Here is a 27,921-nt window from a genome sequence, read left to right on the forward strand (position 1 = left end):
ATGGATGAAAGTCACTGAAGACCAGTGCAAAATGCTTTACCAAAGTCAAGTAGTCAACTACACAAATATGACATAGGGATTTGCAGTTGTGGAAATAACATAGCAAAGCAAACCAAAACCCCAACAGGTATCACTTAATGAACAAACAGGACTGCATCATCTAAAACAAGCAAAATGGTGCTTCTGATAGATTTAGCACTGATGTAATTTCACAGTTTCCCAGGCTGAGACAGCAAACAGAAAATGTTTCCCTGTGTGGGTGTGAGGAGTAATCTGTATGAGACAGGTTTGGCAGAGCAATTTGGGCACCTCCATCCTGCAGCATTCACCACATGGGATGAAAAAATATCATAAGTTCTTTGGAAATATGGCAGCTAGTGTATATGTAACTCCTACTCATCCCATCTCAGAGCTCATAGTTACATGGCCCAGAAGACAAATAGAGCTTCAAGAAGCACTTTGCTGACCTGTTGGATTCTCTGGCAGACTACAGGTAGCCTGGCCTTGATTTTAGGCGTTTATTTGGGGTGGGGTGTTTTTTACTGTTTCTTTGTCTTTAGACCCTGTATAAGAACACACTGGTGTCACATAAAAATGCAGGGACTGGTTCCTGCCTTCTGTTCTGGAGGAAGGGAGGGAAACCTTCCCCTCTCCCCTTTTATGGGAAGATTTTATCCACCAAAATGCTACTGAGCAATTGCATTAAAATATTCTAGTTCTGTGATCATCTGTTTATTTTCTAGGGCTGAACATTTGATCTTAGAGTCACCATTAGTCTTAAAATTAGGATCATTTTGAATAACTAAATTTTAACTAAATCAACTTTCTAATTCTCAAGTCAGAAATGAAGCTGCTGAGTAATCAATAGTCTTGCTCAGTAGATACAACTGTCTTTACAAGGTAATGGCCAGGCCCTGCTATAATGAAGGCAATGAAAAGTTTCTATTCACTTCACAAAGAATAATATTGAACCCTGAATTAAAGAAGCCCACCTGAGGCAGGGTTTGTAGGGAGAAGTAATTATAATTTTTAGACTGGTCAGAAAACCAGAGTAATTTTGTGACCTCTTTAGATCTGGAAAAGGTGTGCCAAACTTCAAGTTCATTTTAGGAACTATTGTTCATGTTAATATGCTTTGTTTGGTTGGTTTTTTGTTTTGTTTTTTGTTTGTTTGTTTGTTTGTTCGTTTTTTATTCTATTAAATGCTTTAAGACCAAAAGAATAACAGGCATCAGGAAAAGGAAGGATAGACTAGTAAATGTTATAAAGAATTGGAGTTCAGGATTATATTTTTCTCTGCTTTGTATTCATCTAATTTAATTCTTCAGATTGTGTTTACAGTTTCTTGACACTACTATAGAAGTCTTCATTTTTACTTTCCTCAGGACTATTGGTTAATTGACACTAGGACAAAAATGTTTGGATGTGAGGTTAAAAATCCTTTTATTTGCTGCTACAAGGGCTGAGGCACCACCACTCAGTTTCTGAAATTAGGAGATCCTTAATTCAGAATATTCTTCTGCCTAAAATTAGTCAGAGTTTCACAATGGAAGAAAATCATTATTGCTGTCATTGTTTTTCATGGTAATAAACTTTATAGTGGTAAATCTTTGGATCACACAGCACAGACTAACAGGACACTTCATTTATTACTTTGTGACTGAATAAGTCTCTCTAAATGAGAATTTCAAAAATTATTTAGGATGGAAACTACTTTACACTAAGGTCTGTTCAGCATGTCCCTAAGACTTTCTTTGCAGTTGTTGTATATGTTAGATACTTTAGCTCACCACAGTTGAAAATCTGGGCCCTTCAATTTTCGTTTTGTTGTGTTACTGAACCAGTCTCTTGGAAGATGTCAGTGATCACTTTGATATTATTAAAAGATTTTCAGTGTTGTCTATTTTAAGATTTCCTGAGAATGAAGATTGACTAGAATGAGGCAGCCATGTGATGGACAAGATTTTATATGTGATGAGGATTACACCAATGTGTATTTTAATATCATTATTCATAACTGGCCAGAAGTGAAAATTCTCCTGTGGTAAGAATAAAATCTTTCAGCTATTTTAAAAATGTGACTCAGACTGCAAGTCTTTTATGTGATTTAGCCAAACATAGTTACATTGCTCATAGCTGGGAATCCAATGTGTATGGGACACATCCCTTGCCATGGAAATTGCTGATCCCATGGTTGACAGCTGTAATGTGCAGAGCATATTAGCTAGTAAAATAGCAGCAGAAGTGAGTGATAGAGTTTCATTTAAATATCCCTAAACGAATGCCCAAATAAGTAAACATAAAGCATTGTATTAAACCATAGCTGATAACTCCACTTAACCAAGAGAACCTGTTTCTCTGTGCAATGCAAACCTGCCCTGGCCTCATGGTTTGGAGATTTGCCACAGGATTATTAAGCAGGATAAGAAGTGTGAAGAGTCCTGTGAGCAGAAAGATACTCTGTGCATGCATTTCAGAAACCTTCAGCTCAACATGGTGCTGAATGCAATAAAAAAGTTTATGGAATGATGCACCAAAATGGCAAAGTCCCCCACATCAACTCTGTTGGGGAGGGAGGTGCTACAAGCAGGGAGAACTCAGGGAGGATCTGTGAACAAGGTGATAAATCCCAGCTCAAAAAAGAGATATAAATGAGCAGCAGAATGTGGGAGTTAGGGAATCAGCACAGCACCCACACCATGAGCATTTCAAGGCACTTTGCCATCTGACACAGCTCAGTGTTTTGGATGCAGGTTGTGATCTGCAAGGAGCCCACTGCAGGGATGGAAAGGATGAGGGTGAGTCAGGCTGCCGACTGGGCTGCCTTCCTGAAAACTGAGATTCAGCTGAACAAGCCACTGTGTCTGCCAGTAGGACGTGGATTATCTCCCTAGTAAAAGTTGGTTTTGCTGGCCTGTAGTTCAGCTTGAAAATGAGGCCCTTATCAAGAATATAAGATGTTTTAAGGAACAGGAAAAGGTTATCTGGCATCAAAGGCATCACTTTTTTCAGTCTATCTTTTTTTTAAGTCTATCAGAACTTTTTCACTGTGCTTCATAATCTTCTGCTCCTCTATGAAAATCACAGAATCACGGAATCACAGAATCACAGAATCACGGAATCACAGAATAAGCTGAGTTGGAAGGGACTCACAAGGATCATCAAGTCCAGCTCCAGTCGCCACACAGCACCATCCCCAAGAGTCGCACCATGTGCCTGAGAGCTTTGTCCAAACGCGTCTTGAGCTCTGCCAGGATTGATGCTGCGATCACGTCCCTGCTCCAGTGCCCAAACACCCTCTGAGTGAAGAACATTTTCTAATATCCAACCTAAACCTCCTCTGACACAACTTCAGACCATTCCCTTGGGTCCTGTCACTGGTGACCACAGAGAAGAGATCAGTGCCTGCCCCTCCTCTTCCCCTCACAAAGAAATTGTAACTGCAATGAGATCTCCCCTCAGTCTTCTCCAGGCTATACAGACCAAGTGAACTCTGCTGCTCCTCACGTGGTTTTCCCTATAGAACTTCACCACCTTCATTGCTCTCCTTAAGATGCTCTCTAACAGCTTTACATCCTTCTTGTACTGTGGCACGCAAAACTGCCCCCAGCACAGGAGATGAGGCTGCCCCAGCTCAGAGCAGAGCGGGACAATCCCCTCCCTTGCCCAGCTGGCCATGCTGGGCCTGATGCCCCCAGGACAGGCTTGGTCCTCCTGGCTGCCAGGGCACTGCTGGCTCATATTGAAGAGAGAAATGACAAAAGAGGGAAAAAAGATCCACAGAACTGTCTTTCAACTAATTTCTGTGTTTTGTTGCAGTTGCCTTTCCTGCTAACTTATTCCACATGTTTATTAAGCTTTACATAAAATAGTTGTGCCTGACTCCTTAGTTCCCTCTTTATTTGAGGTAATTTGTAATTTTTGTTTAGTGCCTAATCAGTTTTGAAACCATACATCAATTCTACCCATACTTATATATGAGTTATATGGATAAAATATGTATACAAACATATATATATAAGCATATTTCCAGTTGACCAGGCTTTTGTTATAAAACTGGCAATAAATTTAACAGTTTTAACTTTTCATTATCAACTAAGTCAGTGAAACCAGCTACTGCTTTCTTCATTTTGTGAATTATGTTTGAAAGTCATTACCATTATTAACAAAATACACGGTAAAAATATTTGATGCAAGCATGGTGTGCAAAGAATTTGCAGATGACAATTCAAGAAAAAGAAAACCAAAAGTGAATCTGAGAGATTCATGCAGAAAAGCTAGATTTTGAAATAGCAAATGTCAGGTTTCAAGGCAAGGTTTTGGTTTTGAAATTGCAAGAACAAAATAATAAATGGAACTGCTTTTAGCATGTTACTGAGAAAATGTCTAAACTAGTACTATGCAGAAAATTATACTTACAATTTGTGTAAGAGGAAAAAAAAAAGAAGCAAATATGTATTTTGCTCACAGATTTTTTTAGGTTTTATTCTCTGCTGTCACTTCTTCTCCTGGAAGAAAAAACTAAAAAGGCAAAACAATGTCATTTCCTTTAAAGATGGAAATCAAAAATTTCCAAACATTTTGTTTTAAGACATAATTTTTATCATTAAATAAGTTACTATATTACTGTTAGCCAAGGGAGTTTCCTTCCTAGCATATTTCTTGTCGAGCTGAACCTAGCAGAATACCAATTTAGAGGCTTCTGGTGAGAGCACTTAGAGCTCTGCCTGTAGGCGTAGTGTAGGGTTCTCCCTCTGTAAACTGCTCCAATTTGACAATAGTCATGGATTTGTGAAAGCAAAGATGGCCATTGGTAAACCAGACAAAGTCACAAATGACTCTTAAGAGAGACTTTCTGGACATTAGCCACTCTGCTGATGGACAAGAATTATTTTCAGCGTTTTTAAGTTCACCCCAGTTGATTCATATGTGTATCTAGGAGGAGTTTGAAAATGACCTGTACCAAAATCCTTTGGATAGTTTTATATTCAGCTTGTACCAGCTGATGGGGTGAATGCATTGGAATGCTGTACCCAGTGATTTATAAAGAGAATGAATCTCTAATCTTTCCCCTAGCTTAAAGCCACCTGGCAGCTATGATGTGGGGATCTGCCCAGGACAGAGTCAGAAACATTTACTCACAGATAGCATTTCAGCCCTACAAAACCCAACAAGATCATTAGTATCCATCATCTTTTTGAAGCAGAAACACTGTATTTATGTGGTAGATTCTTTGTCTTTCGATGTTTTACTGCCTCTTCCCATCAATACATCAAACATTTTTTTGTTTATCTGGGCTTCTCTTGTGGGTGTGCTGTGTAATATAAGGAGATCTGAATTCTCCTCAAAAGTGTCTTTCCACTGACTGCATGGAGAGCCTAGCATAATTATACTGTTAACTTATGAGAGCCTAAAGTCAGGGAAGCTGAATTTAACATATTGAGGCTCTTTGCAAAAGCCAAATCCACAAGGACCATGCTGACCTGAGTGAACTGAAATGAGCTGGGACACGAGTCCTTGCCCTGGCATACAGCTGTCCATACAGTTTCCCTTCCAGCATCATCCCTGACATAGGTTTGGCCATGGCCAGCTAGCAGTCCCAGCCAGTGCCTGGGCACAACTCAGGGGTTAGCACAAGCCAAGGACTGCTTTCAATGGCAATTTGGATTCACTCTCTCTGTTTTGGACGCAGAGTATGGTGGGGAACACACAAGGCAATTCAATGACATGGCAGCTGGCCTTGGGGCTGCACAACAGTTACTGGTGCATTGTATTTGCTAAGGGAAACACAGCCAAAAGGACTTCACTGTTGCACCCCTTAATTATATGTGCTCTATCACCAAGTGGAAATCAGCAAGACCCTCTCTTCAAAGCAAAAGGAGTGTTAGCAAAGAGAATGATCAAAGAACTCCTAGAGCTATACAGCAGGACATGCTAAGGAGCAGAGTGAGACTCGGGCCAGACCTCTAAAAGTAATTAGATGTGTGTTTTCACTTGGGATTTTCAGCTGTGATCCCTCTTTTTGAGACAGGTCCCTTAGGATAGAGATTTTCCTACAAAGAGTCACACTGAATACTTTTGAGGAACTCAAAGTAACAGATGAGCCAGGAAAAAGACTAAGAATTCAGATTAGTATCTCAGTCCTTAATTAATACTCATTTATAGAGAATGAAGAAGTTTTGACTGAACTAGACTCAGAACAAGTTTGATGTTGTAACTTGACTGAATGAAAAATCACTAAGTACATGGTACAGTCAAATTTCAGTCCCTTGTCAAATGCACTGTCAAGAGAACCAAACACCTGAAAAAAATCTTTGTTTTCCTCAAGCTCTTTTTTCCTGAGAAAATAATCTATCTTGCACAAATCAGATAATGCAATGTGTCTGAGCCTAAATGTAAGCTGACCAGTGCAGTGGAGTGTGCTGAGATCCTGCTCTGTGGCTTATCTGGACTGAAGTTTTGGTAGAAAAGCAGCAAGACCCCTTCACCTGCTTCATCCCATGATGAGTTTTCTGCTCCAGGTATTGGGGAAAGAAGGTGGTAACTTAGGTGCTTGTCTAGAATTTGGCCCAGCAGAGCAGTAGAAATCACTTCAGACACATTCAGAAGTGAAGAACTAAAGTGAATTATGCTGAGACAACATTTTATTTTGGATTTAAGTCAGATTTCATAAGTCATAGTATTACATTTCTGCACTTGCCATTTGAAATAGGTGCCTTTTATAGCAGAGAGCATTTTAGGTCTATTATTTTGCCCATGCAAGACATCTGAAAGCTGATAGCATTTATTTATAATGTTAGTACTTTATCTGACACAGAGCTAGCTCATGCTGGTACCTTTCTCTTTAGCACTCTGAGTATTTCCAGCTGGTGACACCAAATAGCCTCCATTTCCTCATGTGGAACACTCACCAGTTGTTTTACCCCCTCCTCCTTTCCTTTTTATTTTTGCTGCTGGAAGGATGTGGGTGATGATTTATAGAGCATGTCCAATTGGCTCTGTTTGCCTGTGCTGGCCTGCTTCATGCACACTGAGGTCAGTGCTGTATTTGTAGGTAACCATCCAAGCAAAACACCTCACAGCAGGCAAAAATGCTAACTAAGTAAAACAAACTCAGGAATGTGATCATCTGTTTAGCAAAGTTTTCAGCAGTCTTTTCCATTACACTAAGGTTTCAGTCCAGTTCTACAAATTCAGAACATGGTACCGAAATAACCCAGACAAACTCAAATATATGGGAGATATGATTTTATATGATATGAGTGTTTGAATGGGGAAACAGGGGCAGCTCCTTTTAAATGATGGAGTTAGCAGTATGTACATTTTAGTCCTGAATGTCAAAGGAAAAAAAAAAGATGTAGGTATGAAATTAAAGGCTATGAGGTTTGTTCTAGTTTTACAAGGCAAAACTAGAATTACAGAATGAAAATTGTCTCCTGTTGCCCAATTGTTAACTGCATAGCGGATCCTCTGATCTTATCCCCAATGAGAAATTCTGCTGATATTAAGGGGAGTTTTGATGTAATTTACAGAGCTGGGAGCTGACACCTGTCTCAGGTTTTCTGTAGTTGTAAGGCCAAAAGTATCTTTCATCATGATTGAGTATAGAGTGAGCACAAGAATTCCCAGTTCTGAAAGAGGGCAAAATGTATTGGCAAGCCCTGCACAGCGAGCATCCCGAGAGGATGCAGGAGCAGGGAGAGGCTGCGGCGCAGGGCAGTCCCGGGGCAGTGGGCGGAGGGCACGGTCACAACTTTCCTGGTGGAGAGGCTGGCCACGGGCAGAGCTGCAGATTGTGTTTTCTGGTGAGCGGTTTCCTTGAATGGGTACAAAAAAGGGCTCATGGGAAGGTCATTATGTGGAAGCACGTGAGAGTTTCATGGCATCTGATCCGCTGCCGAATTCCCTCAGCACGGAGTGGCCAGGCCGGGCGGCAGAGGCGCACAGAAGTGGCAGGGACACGCAGCCCATGCACAGCCCTGGGAATGAAATGCCCGCTGGCACAGGCTGTGCTCGGTACGAGCTGCCTCCCCGCCCGGCCCGGCTCCCGGCCCCTCTCGGAGCTGGGGAGTCACACTGTGCCCATCTGGCAGCGCCGCGGCTGCACCTGGCAGCTCTCGCTGCTGCGGCGGCTGCGCCCTCTTTGCTTTGCCGTAATTAGTTTGTATCTGATTTCAGCTCATATGGAAGGGTAGAGGGATAGCGAGTTAATTACAAGTGGTTTATAGACTCCATGGAACCTTTCTTTTTCTTGCTCAGTACTGCTACCCAGCTGAAGATCTATCCCTGCAAAAGCAGGTTCTTTCTTTTTTTGTAAATAACTACAGCTGTGTATATTCTTCTGTCATCACTATCCCCAGCTCTGATTTTATACTCACTTCCAGCCCTCTCTTTCCTCAGCAAACTTGCTTATGAGACAGGAAAGGCAAAACCACTTTTTTTTTTTTTTTTTTTTTCAGTTTTATAAAAGCTCCACTGTTTTTCGTGAAGTACAAAAGTTTTGACAGATGAATCTGTACCAGAGACCTTGTCTTCTAATTCAGCAGCCCTGGGTTGCAATAGTCTAATTCTTAAAACCCTTCTTAAAACAAGGCAAACTCTCCTAATGTGGAGAAAAATCACTTCAGATAATTTAGAGGAATTTGATCTAGTTTGTTAATATTATGCTTGATTTTTAGAGACACTTGGTGGAAACTAATCTATCAGGTCCATCTCTGCAGCTATGTCAACAGTATTTGGGTCCCAGCTATTACAGAGGCAAACTGGCACAAGCCAAAGGAGTGAGTTTTGCCTTAAAGGAGACTATGGACCTATATGATAATAGGTGGAAAAGCAGGAAATCAATTGCTGCTGTCAGTCCACACATTTCTCTGCATTAGCAAAAGATTTAACAGCAAGGAGTCTTACTGCCCCTAAGTGTGTCTGTGTCCCTAAATCAGGGGACTACATCCTGCTTTCAGGCTTTTCACATCCTTGGCTCCGAGGTAGGTGGCAGGCATCTGCTAATGAACACGTGGCTTTATAGAAGTGTTTCTATAATCAAATGAATTCTTTTTAAACTCCATTGTTTTTGGCCATAGAACTGTAGGTGCTATTGTGCTCCACGAGCCAAGTCTGTTACCACTAGATAAGAAAGAGATGGATCAAATTTGCATTACTACATGTGCAAATGGGAAGTCCCCAGCTTCCCCTCCCCCTCTCTTTCTAATGCTTGTCCTTGCTTTTTCAAATCTTGTCCTTTTTTTTGTCTGAAATACTTGCCACGTGGTTAAAAACCTTGCTTTTTTCTGTAAACACTGCGTAATACAACACAATGCATTGCTTTATTTTCAATTATATATTGGCTTCTATGTTTTTATAAAAATAGTTGAGGCCAGAAAAAGCATCTACATGCTTTCCCCCAGATTTATTGCATATATTATACGTTTTCTACTTCAGTGGGCTTCTATCTCTGTGCTGAGCAGGGCAAGTGCCTATATGACAAAACCCCTCCTTCTTTTGCACACATGCACGTACATATGAAACTGAAAACCTGCTTTTCATTAGCATAGCCAGCACAATGGAGGCAAGAGTGGAAGCAAGGAGAGAATTTGAGATTTATGGCATCAGACATCTCATGTGAATGAATGTTCATGCCTTAATGTAACTAGCCACAGATAGAAGATAAACCCAGCACTGAAAAGCTGCTGTTTCATATTGTGAATATATGCACTTATATTGAGTTCTTTCTCTGGGTAGCTTCTTATTTCAATCTAATTTACTACTTACAACCTGAATCCCAAAGCACATTGACTCATTCACACTGGATGAAGATATGTACACGTTAAGAACACATGAGGAAAGGTAAAACTTCTGCTTAGCTGAAGGCAGCTTTGTCAGCATAATGGCTGCAGAGTTAAGGGCTCCAGGCTAATGCATAACAAATTCAGAGGCCTGGGTGCATCTTACTCTGTTTACAAAAAGTGTGTATAATAATTTGTCTTCATACCAAGAAAATGCATTTTAACCCTACTTTGCCCCTCAATTTTATTTTAATTTTAGATATCAAATAATAACAGACAATACATTTAACAGGGAAAAAAAAAGTATCAAAAAAGGAATAAATTTTTTTTTCACACTTAGCTACAGAGTAATTTAGAAAATCTCTGATATCCTGCTGAGAAATTGAACCAAGACACGGTTCAGTTATCTGAGTCCAGCATCAGGAGTCACTAATTCTTGACTTTCCCTGGAACTGTGATCAGGTTGTTTCTCCTCTTTGTACATAAATGCTTTTTATAATATAGCAGATTGCATCCACATGTTCTGAACATCCATGCATTATAGTTATTAAGGAATCAGATCCAGGCTGCATGCAAATGGATCCAAGTTCATGAAATTCAATGCTATTTAGTCAAGATTCGGTGGCATATTATTTAAATTTTTCTCAGTATTGGCAAAGAAAATTTGAAGGTATATATTGCTAAATACAATTTTTAGATGAAGTTTACAGGTGAGCCAATGTCCATTCATAGTGAGACAAATTAATCACTTGGGTAGATATATAGTTATTTGTGGTTTTATTAGTTATACCAGAAATTAATGTACCTTAATAATTTTCAGAGAAAAAAGTTATTATGTGCATTTCAAAACTGAATGAGGCTACAGAAAACGGGGAAAATTGTCTTATTTTCCCCCAAAAATCGGTGTTGCTAAGCTGAACTGTAGTGGGTTCAATAGCTACACTAAGAATTGTCTGCTGGATTCTTTCAAAGTTTTGCTGTTACAGTACTCTCCCACTGAGCTTCCTTAACCTCATGGCTTTCAGTCTGCAGCAGCCAGACCTCTCACAGGGGAGCCTGAAGCAAGAACTTGTCTGGGTGGTGAACAAGTGTGGTTCTGGCATGCTAATAGAGCTGTGTAATATTTTTAAAAAACAGCAAATTCAGCCAAAAGTTGATTTTCCCCTGTGAGTCTGAGTCAAGCTCCCAGCATGGCTCCAGCTGGCCAGAGCTCAGCCACTTCCATGAGAGAAGTGAAGGAGGAGGTGAGAGCTGGGGTCATCTCCTTCCCTAGCTGTGGCTTGGAGCATCTTCTAAACCACCACATGCTACAGCAATAATGCCTCCCCCTAGAAATTTTCTGTTTCTTGTAAAAGACTGAAAAGGGCGTTTGATACAAATAACAAGTACCATGAGAATGCACTGAGACATGGAAGTCTGTCGCTTCCATGTGGCTGCCTGGGTGCCAGCCCATGCACACGTGAGCTTGCACTGAGTGAGGCAGCATCAGGGAAGGAGACTGACAAGAATGTCCTGCTCCTGCACAGCCCATGCTAGCCCAGGGAACAGAGAACAATCCCAACAGTGGGACATGGATTTTTTTCCCTTTAGGAGCCAATGAAGAGGTTTAATATGAATCTTTTGTATACTGAAATTAACACAAGGAAGCAGTTTCTGCTTTTTGCTCTCTAATTTCTGTTTAGTTTTATAATTTTAGACTATTTATTTTGCTTTTCTGAAGCGAACTTGATCCCTTCTGCTTTAGGTAGTCTGGAACATTTCTTTTAAATGAAATTTTAGGGGAAGGGGGAGTAAAGAAAACAACAATTGGTTTGATCTGAGTTTTTTTTTCATTCAACCGCCATAGTGAAAAATCAATTATTTACACTGCACAGAAGGTTCATGACCCTGACAGAGATCCAGGGCTGGAGCAGAACCAGCACAGAATATGGTGCAATCCTGCATTATTTTTTCATTTAGCAAGCACCTCATGAATATATGACATAGAAATTTGGCCTTCATAGAAAAAGTAAACTAACCAGGTTCTCTCTTTTTCCCCAATTGATATTTGAATGAATAACACATTATAAGTGTATTGTTATTGCTATTATAATATCCATGTACCAGGCTCATGTTAACGTATCTTTACCTTATCTACAAGTTCCAAGGAACTAGCACTACAATCCTGGCAATCAGACTAGCAATAATAACAGATCATTGTGAATGTGAAAAAAAAAAAAAAAAATTGTTCTCTTTCTGGTATTCTTTTTACATTTTTGTTACAGGTCATATACCTAACTATAAAAGAGATATTCTGAAGATTTGCAGCAAAGATAATCACAGAACCACAGAATATTCTGAGTTGTAAGGGAAGGGAGAAAGGAAAAGGAATGTCAGGAAGGAATTCACCCAGTTGTGAGTTTGTATGGTGTCACAATACACACATTTTGCCAGAGAAAAGGAGAAAAAAATTTATTTCTCTATAGAAAACTAAGACATCTGAACAATGGGGTCATCTTGAAACATTTCCATTTCTTCTTTTTAACAAAAAATGTAATTTACTGTTCACAATAATATTCCATTCTGATCTAGTTGTAGCAATCAAGATTAGAAGCCAATGATGGAGTTGATTAATCCCTCTTTTTCTTTTTTTTTTTTTTTTTTTTGTTTAACAAACCTTCTTTGTATTTATGTATAGTGTTGAGAATGACTCTTTGCCCTTGGACATCACAAGAATCAAACAGGAGAATGCATTTTCTGCAACCAAATTTCTAAACATTTTCTAACTGGAAGTTTGCCCCCAAATACCAACATAGCTGCTCTTCAGCATCATATCCCAGGCATCTCCTAGGTGCCCTCTGGTCTTCCTCGACTTCCTGTGTTCATTCAGCTACACAGATACACAGATGAACTCAAATCAGTGTCACTGTTTGTCTATTCAGTGCTGGACCACTTGGATAGCATAGCTTCTTCTTGACAGCATTTATTCTTTGGAAAACAGTCTTCCATTACTTCATCTGTCACCCGACAAAGGAGGAGCTAGTTCTTCCATCACGTAGGCCCTGCAGAAATGGTTATAGCCAGGCCCAACCATAACATGAATAATCTTATACCATATAAAATATTCCAAGGAGATATTCCCCTTATTTATACTGCACAGATGAAGACCCCCTAAACCTAAACATCAATTAAAGTAATGCTTTTAAATTAGTGAGTATTATTTTTATGTAGTTAATGCAGCTTGTTGCATCTCCTTGAAGATTTCTAATCTGCCAAAGTTTAGGCTAAGTCAAATAAATAGGATTATTTTTATTAATTTAATTTTTTCCAGAAGCCTTACAGGACTTCCACCTCTTTCTAGAGGTATCAGGCAATAAAGAAGACACATTCCAAGCAATGGCTTTATTCAACACCTGAAACTGAGCCTCCTAAGGTGCACCTGAGCACCTGAGGTGTAAGACACAGGCCTTGACTAAATACATGACTTCAAAGTCATATTTAACTCTGAACCATAGGCTCACTGTAAATAGTATTGAAAATTACCTCTAAAGTTTAAAATACGATCTTTCAATGTGTTTTGGTTACTCCAAACACAGATTCCCACTTTGAAAAAATAAAGCCCTGGAATTTGTAACTTGACACTTTTAGTTCTGTGGTAGCTGTAACTGCAAATTAAACAGGGATATTCAGCTTTCAAATCTGTCTTAGATTTTATTAATACAATACAGATCTGTCTTAGATTTTATTAATACAATGTTGCAGATAATGAGAACTTCCAGATTAGTACTACCCTACATTTGCCTGTGGAAGTACAAGAAACCTCTGTAATGATTAGCATCCAAATAGTCAAATGATAACCATATCTAGATATGAGAACTTAAACTAATGTGGAAGTAAGGCAGAATGGGTAGTAGGGGAAGTCAGCCTCCTGTTTCCTAGGAATGTAGATTTTTATTTTCTCCAATATGACAATACTTCTGATGGATAGGAGAAAGATACATAACAGTAGTTTAAAGCATACAAAAAGAGAATATGGTAAAAAATTAGGAAGTCAACATGGTCTTGATGGTTAAGTGGTGGCTGCTTTCTTAGACTGCACTGGTCCTGGAGTGCTCCTTGTGAGTGCTCAGCCAAAAGGACTGGACAGGCTCTTGCTCCTCCTCTCCTTAGCAGCAAGGCACACAGCATCTGCTCTTGATTCCATTTCTCATATAATGTCGAATTGATCTTACAGACAGTGGCAAGGGGCCCTGAAGGTCCCACACACTCTCCTAGAAGGCACTGGGGTGTAGATGAGGATGTGGCTGCACTTTCCATGAGACCACTGTGGTTGCAAGGCCACATGTGCTGTGGCACTGGCAACAAAGGTGTCATGGACAGTGTAGCTGCATTCTCTTACTGCCAGTGACAGTGCTGTCAGCAGGACAGCTCAGGTCACCTCCTCAGATGTGTATGTCACCCACAAGAACCCATGCAGTATGTTTCAGTACTATCTTTTGTCATCCTGTAATGAGAAACCAGATGCCGAGCACAACCTGAGCTCATCCATGGTGGTGTGCACTACCTGTCAAAACAGGGTAGGTCTAGGATGAATGGAGATAGATTCAAAGAATCATAGGGTATCCTGAATTGGAAGGGACCCATCAGGATCATCAGGTCCAGCTCCCAGCCCTGCACAGAACAACCCCAAAAACCACACCATGTGCCTGAGAATGTTGTCCAAAAGCTTTTTGAACTCTGTCAGACTTGGAGCTGTGACCACTTTGCTGCAGAGCCTGTTCTAGCGCTTGACCAATCTTGTTTTGAAATGTCTGACTCTTCTGAGGCCTTGCCTAGAAACCAAGGCTTTCACCCAGTGCTGCAGATGCTGCCATTGGTGTTGCTATTTATCACTGGAATGCCATAATTCCTTAGATCTTTTTTGATCTGCCTTAGCCTAAGCCTTATATTCACGAATTCACTGATTGTGATGACAATTTCCATTCAATCTCTCTCACTAAGATATTTTGGGACTTGTGATATTTCTTTCAACTGAGAACAGAAAATAACTGTTACTGTGGTGAGGTGATACAAGTAATAACTGTTAATAGGTAGTGACTTTAATGGCAATGCTGGGCTAGACCGCAAATTAATGGTCTTCGCTGAGCAAGGAACTGAGCCCCTGTAACAGATTAAGAAGGAGCCTGTGCTAAGACTGCCCTAAATGAGACTTTCGAGGAAATCATCTGTGCAGCCTGGCTTGATGGGTCCTCAGCTGGGGTCTCATGAAAATCTGGCTACCGTGATCATGCACAAAATTGACTGTATTATACTGTTCACTGTCATAAATGAGTACACACTAAGTACACTTGAATGTCTATATCTTGATCATAAAATAATATTGCCAAATTTCATTACTTTATTCTAAGTCTTGTGATATTTGGAAGTAGGTCTTCCACTTGAGATCTACATAAGACTCTTACACTGCACATTAACAAAAAAACCAGATATTTTATTACCAAAGTCAAAAAGAAAAAACAGTACAACCATGCTCTTGGGGATCAAATATTACAAAGTGGTAAAACCTGAAAGAGAAAAAAATATTTAAAACAGTCTTAGAAGTTTTGGAAAACCAACTAATAATTTTGAATGTTTGAAATTACAACATTGACATGTCATGTAATCAGTAAAAACTGCTGGATGTGTATGTATTTTAATATTTTAAATTTTTATTTGTTCTTAAAATAAATATATACAGAGTTTGAACTTTATATTCAATTTCACATAAGATCTAGGGGTCCTCAAAGTGCTCTCCATAAAATGTTGATTTACATCCTTCCATACAGAATGAGGTTTGTATCAAATGCCTCCATGGAAAGGGGATTGGTGTGCAATGATTTGTCACATTCTACCTTTATTTAACCCTATTGATTTTAAGTTCACTTACTGTTGTACAGTCCTTCTGGCATGTTTCCCCTTGTAACTAAAACCCACATATATTTTTACTCATCCCACACTGTGATTTGAGGAAAATAATTTTATGCTCAAAGAACTATTAAAATATTTGCTTAAGAAATTATCCAGTAATTATTTGCAGCGGGCTTGTCTGGAGGTGGCCTGTAGCTAGTATGACAGGATGCACTATTGTGAAGAGATGAGGTTTTGGAGGCACCTTTTTTTGACCAGGTGGGCACACTATCAGCCCACCACAATTGCTGCCAGTTTCTCTAGTGCTTGGAAGCAGGCAAGTCTGCCCTACATGTGGCTTCTCAGAGCTGAAAAACAAGGCTGGCTGGCTGTTCTTTGCTTCTATAAAAGTCGGGGCTCCTGAACCAGCAGGAGCTGAGACTCCCCTTGTACCGAGGAGCAGTTCCCCAGTGCCAGGGTCATCCAGCCCCCATGGAGATATGGCTGCTGCACTGGGAGGGACCTGAGCCCCACTGGTGACTGCGCTCACAGCTGAAGATAAGGCTGCTCAGCTGATTGCAGGCATCTCTGCAGGAAGCAAACACTGATCTCCAATATCTCAATCTGACATAAAACTGGAATTTGTGGCTGCTCAGGGAGTTAATAAAGCCTCGTACCAACTACAGACAACAGCTCTTTTCTGAGGGGGGCAACCTCCCTCCTCAGCCACTCTCAGTTCTTGGGCAGCCTCATTCTTGCTGAGATCAGCATCATTCCATGTTATTTGGAGCACTGCACATACATATATGGAGTCAGGTTTTCTGCTGTTTTGTATCTTGTGTGTGTGCTTACACCAGGACAGGGTGGATGAGGAATGCTCTGCTTTATCTTTCAATAGCATTTAAAATTCTTCAGTAATTTAAATGAACACACAAGACTGAGGGCAATGACAAATCTAGTCTGTGCCCTTTCAATGCAGATCAGCTATGTTCACAGATATTTGAGTGACTGGACAATATTAATATTTTTACTTTCTTTTTTGGTAAGTCTTCTCATTAACAGTAAAACAGCATAAGCAGTTCCTTGAGGGATTGAGGGTTTACCAAAGCTCTTTTGAAAATGGTAGTTTTGAATTTTTAGAGCTGCAATTAGCTTCACAGATCTGTCATAAGGCTGATTTACAGAAGCACTGAGAACAGATAGCTCCTATAAGCTTTAATTGGAGCCATGGGTTCTTAGTCTGAAAAGTCAGTCCCTCAGCTGAATATCTAAAAGGTAAAGATCCAAATTATAGTATTAACATAATGTTGTGGAGAATGTCTTAATCAAGTAATAGGGAGAAGGAAAAATGCATCCTCACACAAGGCAAAAACTAAAAGCTATGTATTGCACTTCTTATGAAGATGTAAGAGGGCCCCCCTGCTGCTTTTACCCCTCAAAACTATTTCAAATTAAGCTTAAAATAGAACAGAAAGAAACTAAAATTAAAAAGCAACCAAAAGGTTTGAATCCCCTTGTTCACTCGGTTATTGCTTTCATAAATCAAAACTAGACAGCATATGAATTGGCTGTACTCACATTGTTGTTTATTTGCCGTGCAGTTACGGGGCCACAGCAAAGGAAAACAAGATGATCATTGTTTCAACCAGACCTAGAGTCTTTAGCCTATCCCCTGCTGTCTGTTCTAGCTTTCTGGTCAGACTAGCAAAAGCAAGAACTAATGTGCTGTTTGGCTGCTGCTTTATTTTCACTCTCTCTCAGATCCCTGATTGACTTGACTGTGATTTAAAGGAATTCAGTTTTGTTGTGGCAGTTTGGGAGAAAGTCACATAACAAATTCCAACCTTGCCAAAAATGGTAAATGCCATGGAAATCACAGTTCTTTGAAGAGCCAAAACTTGCAGGTATTTATGGAAGGTAGTGTAATTTTAAGCATTTTAAGAACAAAAAAAACCCAGAAACTAAAAACAAGACTAGCAAAAGGCAGTGTTATGCCTTCTAGGACCTTTTTATTACTTCTACATAATGGTTGCTTGACACTTAGAGCTGAAATGAAGGATGGCATGGGCAAGTTAAACATACAGGCAGATAAGATGAATTGCCCTGTCAGAGTGTTTCTCCTCATCATCCCCAAACAGCTCTGCAATTAAAAAAAAAAAAAAAAACAAAAACCAAAAAACAAAAAAAAAACCCTCCACTGTTTACTTTTGTGTATATAACAAGGAAAGACCTTCTGACGACACCATGAAAAACTTTAGTTTTTGTTATGGCTCCAACCTTCCGCCTATCCTCTCTCATGGGCCCTCGAAGTTTACTGAGCTCTCAGCACAAGATCAAGACCTCTCATGAGCTGTTCTTTTCAATTGCTAGCACTAGTACTTTTCCCCTTCTCTGTATCTGGGTCTCAGAAACATATGGCTGGTTTTGCTTGGCCATCATGAATGATACTCACATATTGTCTTAGCTGTCAACTTGCAGAGAAAAAATTTTAAGTGTCAACTTGTGTTTACTAATATAAATAAACAAAATGAAGAACACAGACTCCTCCCCAGGCCTTGGCAACCCTCCTAAAAAAACAGCTTTGTTTATAATCTCTGCCTCAGTTGCTCTCCTTTCATGCTTGCTTCAATACATTTTGTTGAAACTGTACACCCAAAGCAAATATTAAAAATTATGGGGAAAAATTAATCAACACCAAAAATTGCTCAGAGGATGCATCAAGTGTATCTCACACACTATATGATTTCAGTTTTAACGGAAAGTATAATTTTCATAATCAGCCATCTTCAAACAATGAAGGATGTATTGAAAAATTTAGAGAGGCATGGGCCAATGTAGTTATATACTTATTTTTAAAGTACTAAGTTAGAAAGGCATTTCAAGGGTAGGTTCTTCACCTTTAACATATGGTAAGTAATGCCACTAACTTGAATGGATTCATTGTGGATTTGCAGGTAGTTTAAGTGAAAACACATTTTCCCTTTAATATTAAAACATGCTCATTAAAGTTGCTTTTCACTGTGTTTATACCTCTCCCTTTAGCGGTGCCGCACTCTCTGGTGTGTCTTTTTTTCTCTCAAATAGTCAAAGAGCTATGAAAGGGCAGAAAGCAATTTTACTGTTCAAAACTCCATTATGCCTGAAAAAGAAAAATAAACAAACCTAAAGACAAACCCATTCCCTCTGCATTCAATCACCATGATGAGAGAAAATGCACATTTTTGTAATCAAAGCTGTATGAAGCCTTCAAGTTTCTGTGACATGTGGATGGCAACAGATTAGTGAGTCAGCTCACATAATCTGAGCTGATACTACATGCAAACACGTTTCTCTAAATATTTCCACCACTTGTCAGTTTTCAGTGGGTACCTGCCTATTTTCACTTATTAGGAATTAATGTAGCAAAGGTGCAAAACTTTCATCCTCTGGAGTTTTCAGTGGGAGCAGACATCCTCTCCTGGATCTAGACACACAAGTATCTAGAGTTTGTGGGCTTGCTCAGCTCATCCGTGGAAGCTGTGGAAACTAAATCCACAGCTTGATTTTGTCTGAAACAGATTAGGAAAGTTAAAAGCAACTGCTCTGCGAGCAAAACTATGGGGGCAATAACTCTGACAGGTTTAAAGAGTAACTGGGACATAGCGGGGAGAAGAAATCTCATTCCCTTGCATGGCTGGACCTGGAGGAGGATGTCTGCCAACAAACAGAATGACTCTGGACAAGAGGAGCAGCTCCACAGTGTTGGGAGCAGTAGCTTTCCAAAGCTGACCCGCTGTCCTCAGATGGATGGACTTGAAGCAGAACAGGCTTGTTCATTCCTGGTCTGAGACAATACCCATTCAAATGTAGGGAAACATTCCCACTAACACAGTCATGCTGAGCAGCCTTTGGCTACTTCTCTAAGACTGTTGACAAGGGCCAGTAGTTACTGTGGAATATGTGGTTCAAGATGAAATCCTCTCAGTGATTTTGCTAGGGAGAGAGGCCGAGAACAGGGTACAGCTGGTGCTGGAAACAGCTTTGAGCCCTGTCAGTTGGGATGAGGAGTTTCTCCTTGTTCCTGGGGGAGCAAAGCCCCCGGGTGTTGTGCAGCAGCTGTGCTCCCCGTGCTCCCTCCGGGGGTTGGAAAGTCGGCTCGTAACCACTAACACCTGACATGCGCCAGATTTAATTCCTGACTTGGAGGTGAAACACAGCACAATTACTGAATCTGTTTCAAATTAAAACCCAGCTTGGGTACAGTCTGCAAACTACAGCTCTCCTTGCTCAGCATTTGTCCACAGCAGACAGAAAGGCTTAAATAAAGTTTATATATTGAAGCCGGCCTGACAGCAGCTGGGAAAATGCTGGAGTAGGACAGAGTGGAACCCAGCCCTCGCTTCCTCTCAAAGGAAGCAAGGCGGGAGTCAGATGGAGACTTTGCTGGGAAAGCATCCTTCCTACCCTGTCCTTCCGTGGGGCAGCTTGTGGAGTCCCCTGCCAGGGAGGAAGACGCTCAGGGGTGCCCACGCCACCGCAGGACCGAGCCCGCTGCTCCTGCACAGGCCCAGCCACAGGGCAGGGCTGGGGCTGGCCCTGCTGGCCACCAGCAAGGCTGGGCAGCATGGAGGAAGCACCCTTCCCTCCTCTTCCTCCCCACCGGGACTCTGTGCTTTGTGTCTCGGGGGCAGGGCAGGCCCGGCTGTGAGGCGGGCACTGGGGCCTCCGGGCTGTGGGCGAGCCCGGCTGGCCCTGCCGGCAGGGAGGTGGGGTCAGGCAGCACCGGTGCGTGGCAGCTCTGTCCAAGCAAAATCCCTGAATCCCATACAAGATTTGCAAATCCAGCTAGAAGCTGAGGCATGGTGCAGGCACTGCAGGGTGTTTATTCCCCAGCACCTCCCTGCTGGTTACTAACAGTGTGTATCATTTTGGAGAGGTAGCCCAGCATCTTGCTCCTCCTTGATGGAAAGGCACAGAGGCACAGCTGTGCTTGAGGAGTGGAGGCCCCTCTGCTATTGATTCCTGCCCGTTCAGCCCTGCTGAGGTATATAAAGTAGGTTTAGTGTGAGCTGTTTGCACCAGGGTTAGATTTATTCTCAATGAGCGTGGCTGTGCCTGATATTAGGAACACAAGTTGCACAGAATCTCATTTTTAACATCCGCTATAACGTGCTTTGTGGTAAAGTGTTCAACAAAGAAAGGAGGATTTTTGGGAACAAACAAAAAGTTAAGCCAACGTGTTACAGCAGTTTCTAATGTAAGATACCTGCAAAAATAGAGCTCACCATATGCTAAAAGTATCGTATATTTCTTGTACCTGTGGGAAAGATTTTTCCCTTCTATCTGAAATGGACTGTATTACAAACAGCTTGTTAAATGTGTGACAGATCGGCTTGAAACGATGGTCCTTGTACTCTACAGGCCTGCACATTTGCTAATAAACTGACTACATATACAAACAGTCTGTTCCAGGGTTTAAGCTCCTATTACACTGGTTCATGTTTCAACATGCAGCCACTCTGTAGTTTGTGTTTTCAGCAGAACGAGTAAGTGGATGCATATGCATTGCAATTCCAGACATCATTCCATACCAGATGTGGTGCCTTTATTTTTAGTACTGCAGGAGTGTCTGCTGACCCTTTCTCACCCCATGTCTAATGAAAGATTGACTGCTCTGGGTTTTCTTATGTTGAATTATATATTAGAGGACAGTGGATTTAAAAATTAATTCAAGATTAATTTAAGGATGACTGCACATGGAATTATTTGGCCAGCAGATGAAAAATGAAAATTTCACTACAAAGAAAAAAAATTGTAGAAGTGTCAAATTTTAATCCAATTTTCTATAAAGAATGATCATATCCTGAGACCCTTCTGAGGACTACAATTAATCATTCAGAGTGATACCCCTTTTCCACTTGCTATGCAAGCTCCCTTCTGAGCCAAAGCACCATCCGTGCTCCTCTGAAGTGGGGATTCATGTGCTCAGTCAGTAAAATAAATTAGCACTGTACCAAATGGCTCCAAATTCAGGAAACACAATGGCTGAAGCACACACTTAGGTGAAAGGAGACACAGCTTTTTTTTTTTTTTTTTTTTTTTTTTTTTGCATGGACTAAAAGGGAAAAAAAAATCTAGTCCCACTTCTAGCCAGATTTACAGCTTCTACAAAGGCTTGTAACTTTTTAGGCAAATGAGAAATGAATCAAAAGCCAGAAAATGGTTCTCTTTCATTTGAGGCCCTGTTAAATTTTAATGGAAGTGCCAGATGTAATACAGAGACTGCTGCTTCACTAAATCAAAAGGAGCACACAAAAATTGACTAAATTTTATCTTCTATCATTAACTGTTGTGGGATTTTTGTATTAAATAAAATAAGAAGAGACTATAATGAAAAGCAGGCTAAGCAGACTAACAGGGTGGATGATTGGAGTTCAACTTACTGAGTAAGGATACAAATGTTTCAAAAAAGGAATAAATAATTCCTTTTAACTAGTAAATCATATTTGTGAAAACAAGACTGTGTTAACTAAAACTCTGAAATTGTCATTATTCAATGATATGGTCCCATGTTTATTCTCTTTCAGTCTGAGTATTTTAATACTACGTAATTTTTATTGTTTGTTGGAATCCTTTTCTGCTTATAAGGTACATGGAGGATGAAAAGAGGAAAGCAGACATAATACACTGTATTCTTCAACTGGCAGTATTGTTTCTGGAGCTGATTTTTTGGTATTCTCATATCTATAACTTCATTTGTTTGGATTTTTTATATCAGTTCTTAAAATTTTACAGTGCCTATTTTTCAAAGTGGTGACTGAAATGTAGATAATGAAGCCTCATGCAAATGAAACTGTAAACTGAAAAGAATTGTATGAAATTGAATACACTTTCCATTGTGGAACATAGAAAATTTAAAGGCCCTGCTGCAATATATGAATAGCATTAAACACATAGTATATGCTAATGACAAATTAACTGGGCAGCAGTGGGTGCAGGATAAAAATTGCATCAAATCAGGGGTTGCAGCCTGCAGGAACAGAACAGCTGATCTGCATAAGCTCTCCCTATCTCCCAGTCCATGTGGCATGTTTCTCTGGTTTGTTACCTTATTAGAGAGGAAAACATTTATAAAGGGGCTCCTGGAGGCTGGCTGATTTCTTGCTGAATCAGCCAGCTAGCTATTGAATTGATTTCTACATCTTCCACCTAAGGAAGGCTAGAAAATGTTTTTAATTGAACATTCCCTTAATTTAAAGGACATGCTGGTGCAGAAAAGGCTGAGAAAGGCAACTAATGCAGCAAATGCATCCTCTATTTATATACATAGCAATGATGAGGTCTTTTATATATTGGAAATGAATGGTTACTTAATATGTATTATTTACTGAAAAGCAATGCATAAACCATTAAATGCATGTAACAGAAGCATAGATGAAGTAGCATTTGATTCTGAAAAATAAATGGAATCTAGTGTGGGGGGAGGGTTTGAATAAGGATTTGCTTCCAGTGTATGGTGTATGAGAATAGGGCCCTGTTCTTCCCATGATCAAACACCAGTGACACTGAAAATTGTTTTGACAATAAGATCACTAGTTTTCAAATTAATCTGCTGAAGCTCAAATACATTTCATTGTGCTAGCAGGAGAAAGGTAATTTTGCTAACTCTATTTTAATAGATCTTTTTTCTGCCAAAAACTTCTAATTTAAAAATGCTTCTTAGAATATTTAAGAAAAAAAATTCAAAAATATCTTCTTGTGTGGTGCAAGATGTATAGGTCTATTATTTATAGTTTTATGATAATTCTGTAGAAATCGGAAGTTTCCCCTATATATCCAAAGCAATTTCTACTGGGAGGTCTGGCCTCCCATACTGTCCTAGCCCGAAATTAACACAGATTTTGAGAAGTAATACAGGTTGGATTTATTACTACCAAAATTACCATTTGCCGTTTTTTGGAAGTTTAGTGGTTTTGGACTAAAACAGTCAAATATACTGACCTCTGCAGAGTACTTGAGAGGAAAAAAGGGGAAAAAGGGGGGAAAATGGGTCAAAAAAAGGAGTAGTCAGTCTACAAAATTAACATTTAACACCTCTTAAATGCTTTAAGATGTAACATCATCCTCTTACACCAGCTCAGGTTAAGCAGGTCCAAAGTTTTATTCCAGCCCCTGCTACGAGTCCACCGCATAACCTTGGGGAAGTTTGCAGCATGGGGGATAATGATTACTGAGCTGTAGCCTCATTGACCTAAGCATTTGTATTTTCCTGCTTTTTCAGTTTTTATCCCAATCTGTAAGCTTACAAGGCAAGGACAGCACCTGACTTCATAAGCAAGTGTTTTGGGAGGGATATAAATCTGCAGGCTTTGGGGCATAAGCCAGCCTGCAATGCTAAACAAGAGAAACTTAGCTTGCAGGCAGATTATCTCCAAACTGCCAGATGTAGCATTTCTTTGTCTGAAGCAGCTGGTACTGACCACTCTTGGAGATAGGGTACTAGGAGAGATGGATCACTGCTTTGATCCACTATGGCAATTCCCAGGCTCTTTGACAGTGCCAATAATATTACTGGCATTCAATAACAAGATTACTGCTAGGAATTTAACTAATGAGATCAAATAAAGAATCAAAATTTTGTGGGTTGGGGAAGGTTCCTCATATATCCAGATGTCCAAAACATATTGAATGGAAGGAAGCTTTTTTCTCCATGGTAATTTTAAACACAGATTTTCAAGTTTCTACTTTTGGAGCCTCCTAAAGTAATATTAGTGGTTGCATAAAAAGAAACTTGAGAAGGGGTGTGATATACAATTAGTGGATATGAAAGAAAAGTGGGAGGAAGGAGTAGAAATTTTGTAAAATTTTGCTGGGTATAAGTGTGCTGGTTGGAAAGTGACAAACAATACTGAATTACACAAGTAACCATGAATGGAGAGGCAGGAAATAGAGGAAGTCTTGTTGCACTGTCCTCAGAGTACATTATAGTGTGTTTTCCAACAACAGAGTCTGGGAATCAAAATTATGCCAACAGTTAGCAGCCAGCATCTGAAAGCTGCAAAGCCCTGAGTTCCCTCTGATGGAGGTGGATATTTGGAGATTGTGAGCAACAGGAGAATTTGAGCTTTGATTAGGGGCAGTGGCTTTTGCTTTGCTTCACTTTGCTAGTAAATTCTGTTGTAGGAAAAGATGGGGAGCCGTGGCTCTGCTGGAGCTGCGTTAGTCCGTAGGTTAGAGTACTGCAATCCCAGATGGTTGAAGCAACGCCAGCTGGTAGCACTTGGACAAAGAGTTCAGTCTGATGAAACACAGCCTGACAGCTGGTATCAGATGCTGGAGAACTGTAAGTTTCAGTGAACGTGTTGCTATTGGAGTCATGACAGAAATTTCAAGGCAGGAAAAAAAAATTAAATTTGAGAGACATTAGTAGAGGATCTCATCTGCATTGAAAGAAGAGCTCAGCCATGCTTTGCTGATGTTGCCAACCAAGGACTTGGCCTGAAGATTCTAAGGGCCTGTTTACACTACAAAATAGCAGGAACTTAGTACGATTTCTTGTTCAGAGGAACCACTGACACGTTCCAAAAGCAAGCTTTTACTTGAGGCCATTAGCTCATTTGCTAAACGCTGGATCCAGTTGCATTGCAGTATTTTGGCAATGGTCCCTTACTTTCAGTTGTAGTGCTAAAGGGACAAATAGCCAGGATTCAAACTTTATGAAAATTATAAATTAAAAGCCAACATTTTTGACTGCACCTAAAGATTGACCAGAAGAGCAAGGAGACATATAAAGGGAGTGCTCTGCATGGGGATGTAGCTGCATTTAGTGACATTTGGGCTTCCAGCAGACACAGACTTTAATAAACTATGTCATGGGTAATGAAACTGAGATTTTTTGAGACAAGAGACCGCTTTGAAAGAAAAGTCTCTTGGCTTGGCACAGGCGGAAAGACAACCAACCTCACATTTGATGGACACTGTGCCCTGAGCATCAGCAGTTTGGGAGGAATCCAGGGTACACTTCCCTTTCTTTGATCATCAGTGTCAGTAGTTTCTGAGTACTTCACACTTAGAGGTCCCCACCCCTGTGCCAATATTTCTGATTTTTGACATATCATCCAAGACTCTCTGTCTTTCTTAAGCAGCCTATTGCATATTTAAGAATATTAATGCCCCTGGGGCTGGAATTCATCTGAAATTATTTTTACAGTCTAAATGCTAGGCATCAAATCTAAGCATCTGGGCTTTCTCAATAGCTAATTGAGAGAATAAAACATGATTGAAATAGGTAGCATGAATTGTCATTTACAGATGCCTATTGCCCTCCTTTGGATATAGAAAGAGTATAATGGCCTTCTCGGTTCAGATGTTATTAGTGTTTGTTTAGTTAAAGTCTGGGTGGGTCAGTCCCACTGTGTTTGATATTTTAAGGCATATCCCTCTTGGCATGATTTGTTATGTAGGTTAGGTGTGTCCCCATTCATCACATCATTGTGGTGACTCCTGTTTGCCAATAGCTACGTCTTTCCTTTCATTGTGGGAAAACCAGCATTTTACTTGGGGCTGAGACTCTTGTGGCAGCACTGTGCCCTGAGGTATCTATGCCCTTTTGTGCATTTATCTCTAAATACCAAACAAACAAGATCTGGGAAGTCTTAGAGCAATTCAAAAGACTGGATACAAAAGGAGGCATAAAAATTTGTGTCCATGCTGATGCACCAGGCACATGCCTGCCCCCTACAATGTTCTGACATATAAACTCAGTTAGAAACCCTCTTTAAAAATGCAGTATGAGTTAACCTTGGCAAAGGGCCACACACCCATCCAGCCACCCAGTCACTCCCCCTCTGCAACAGGACAAGAGGAGAAAACAGGATGAGAAAACCCCTCAGTCAAGAAAAAGTCATCACTTAATAATTGGCATCATGGGTAAAACAGACTTAGTGAAGGGAAAACCAACTTAATTTATTGCCAGTTAATATAGATTTGAATAGTGAGAAACAAGGGAAAGCATTAACCAACATCTTTCCTCTTCATTTTCTCAGGTTCAAGTCCAGACCCCTCTCACTTTCCCAAAGGCACAGGGTCAGTGGAGGAGATTACAGCCCAGACAGAGCTCTTCCTCTCTGCAGCTCCTTCACATTCCCACCTTTCCTGTGCAGGTTCCTGGTGGGCTGCAGCCCTTCAGGAAAGACATACTCCTGTGTGGGTTTTCCATGGGCTACAGCTTCCTTTGAGGCACATCCACCTTCTGAGGCACAAGGTCCTCAGGTCCGTAGTGTGGATTTTTGCTCCACCATGGTCTACCAACTGTAGGGAAACATTTGCCATAGAGCTCTTCCCAGGCATCAACAACTAGTGTAGGGGGTACAAAGAAAGATCTTCCACCTACCTACTGTTAAGACATTTCTGTTTACATATTTGGCTTTCAAATTTTCTCTTTTTAATTAATTTTTTCTTTCCTTTTTCATCTTTTCCATTTGGCTTCAAAAATAAAGGGTGGAAGACAAATGGCACACCACAAAAGTAGAAAAGCAGACAACTTATAAAAATGAAAGCTTTCAAAAGCAAAGGATTTTGTTTTGCAGCTTTGTCTTAAAAAAAATTTTTAAAAAATTTAAAAAAACCTCAAAAACTTCAAAGAATTTTTCCTAGAAAATATTCAACATTCAAAAGTGTGTTTTTAAAATATGTTGCTATGATAAGCCAGCAAACCACCCTTTCAAAACAAAACAATGAATGATGCAGGGAAACCTTTTATCTCCTTCTTTAAGAGTGTCATCAGACCAAAAGGGCAACCTCATTCTTCTTCCAGAGCTCTAAGGACAAGGAAACTTTTATTTTCCTGGATGGCGCCTAAATGTAATGAGATAATACCCAAAAACCAATCTTAGAAGAGCAACAACAAAATGCTTGCTCTCTATTCTATCTATATTTTGTAATTACTCAGAGTTATTCTAAGTCAATAATCAATGCCATTTATTCCAGTGAGAATTATTTAATGGCTGTGCGAGATCAAGTCATAACTCATTCAATAAGTTGCATGTATTTCCTCTTTCCCTTGTCCCTCTCACTGTTTGTCACATACACCCATTGTATAATGTTTTAAATTAAATAGAGAAATCCAGGGCAGGAAGTTTGACTTGTATGTCAGTTTATTAAAATTCTCTTTCTCACTGGTGCTTTTAAATGCTGTTTCAACTGGAACAAAGAAATCTGGCATAATTTTAGTTCACTTAAAGAAATGAAATATTTATTACATTAATTAATCAGTGGAGGTATTAAACGGGATTTT

This window comes from Camarhynchus parvulus, chromosome 3 (assembly GCF_901933205.1).
Source record: "Camarhynchus parvulus chromosome 3, STF_HiC, whole genome shotgun sequence".
Taxonomy (NCBI): domain Eukaryota; kingdom Metazoa; phylum Chordata; class Aves; order Passeriformes; family Thraupidae; genus Camarhynchus; species Camarhynchus parvulus.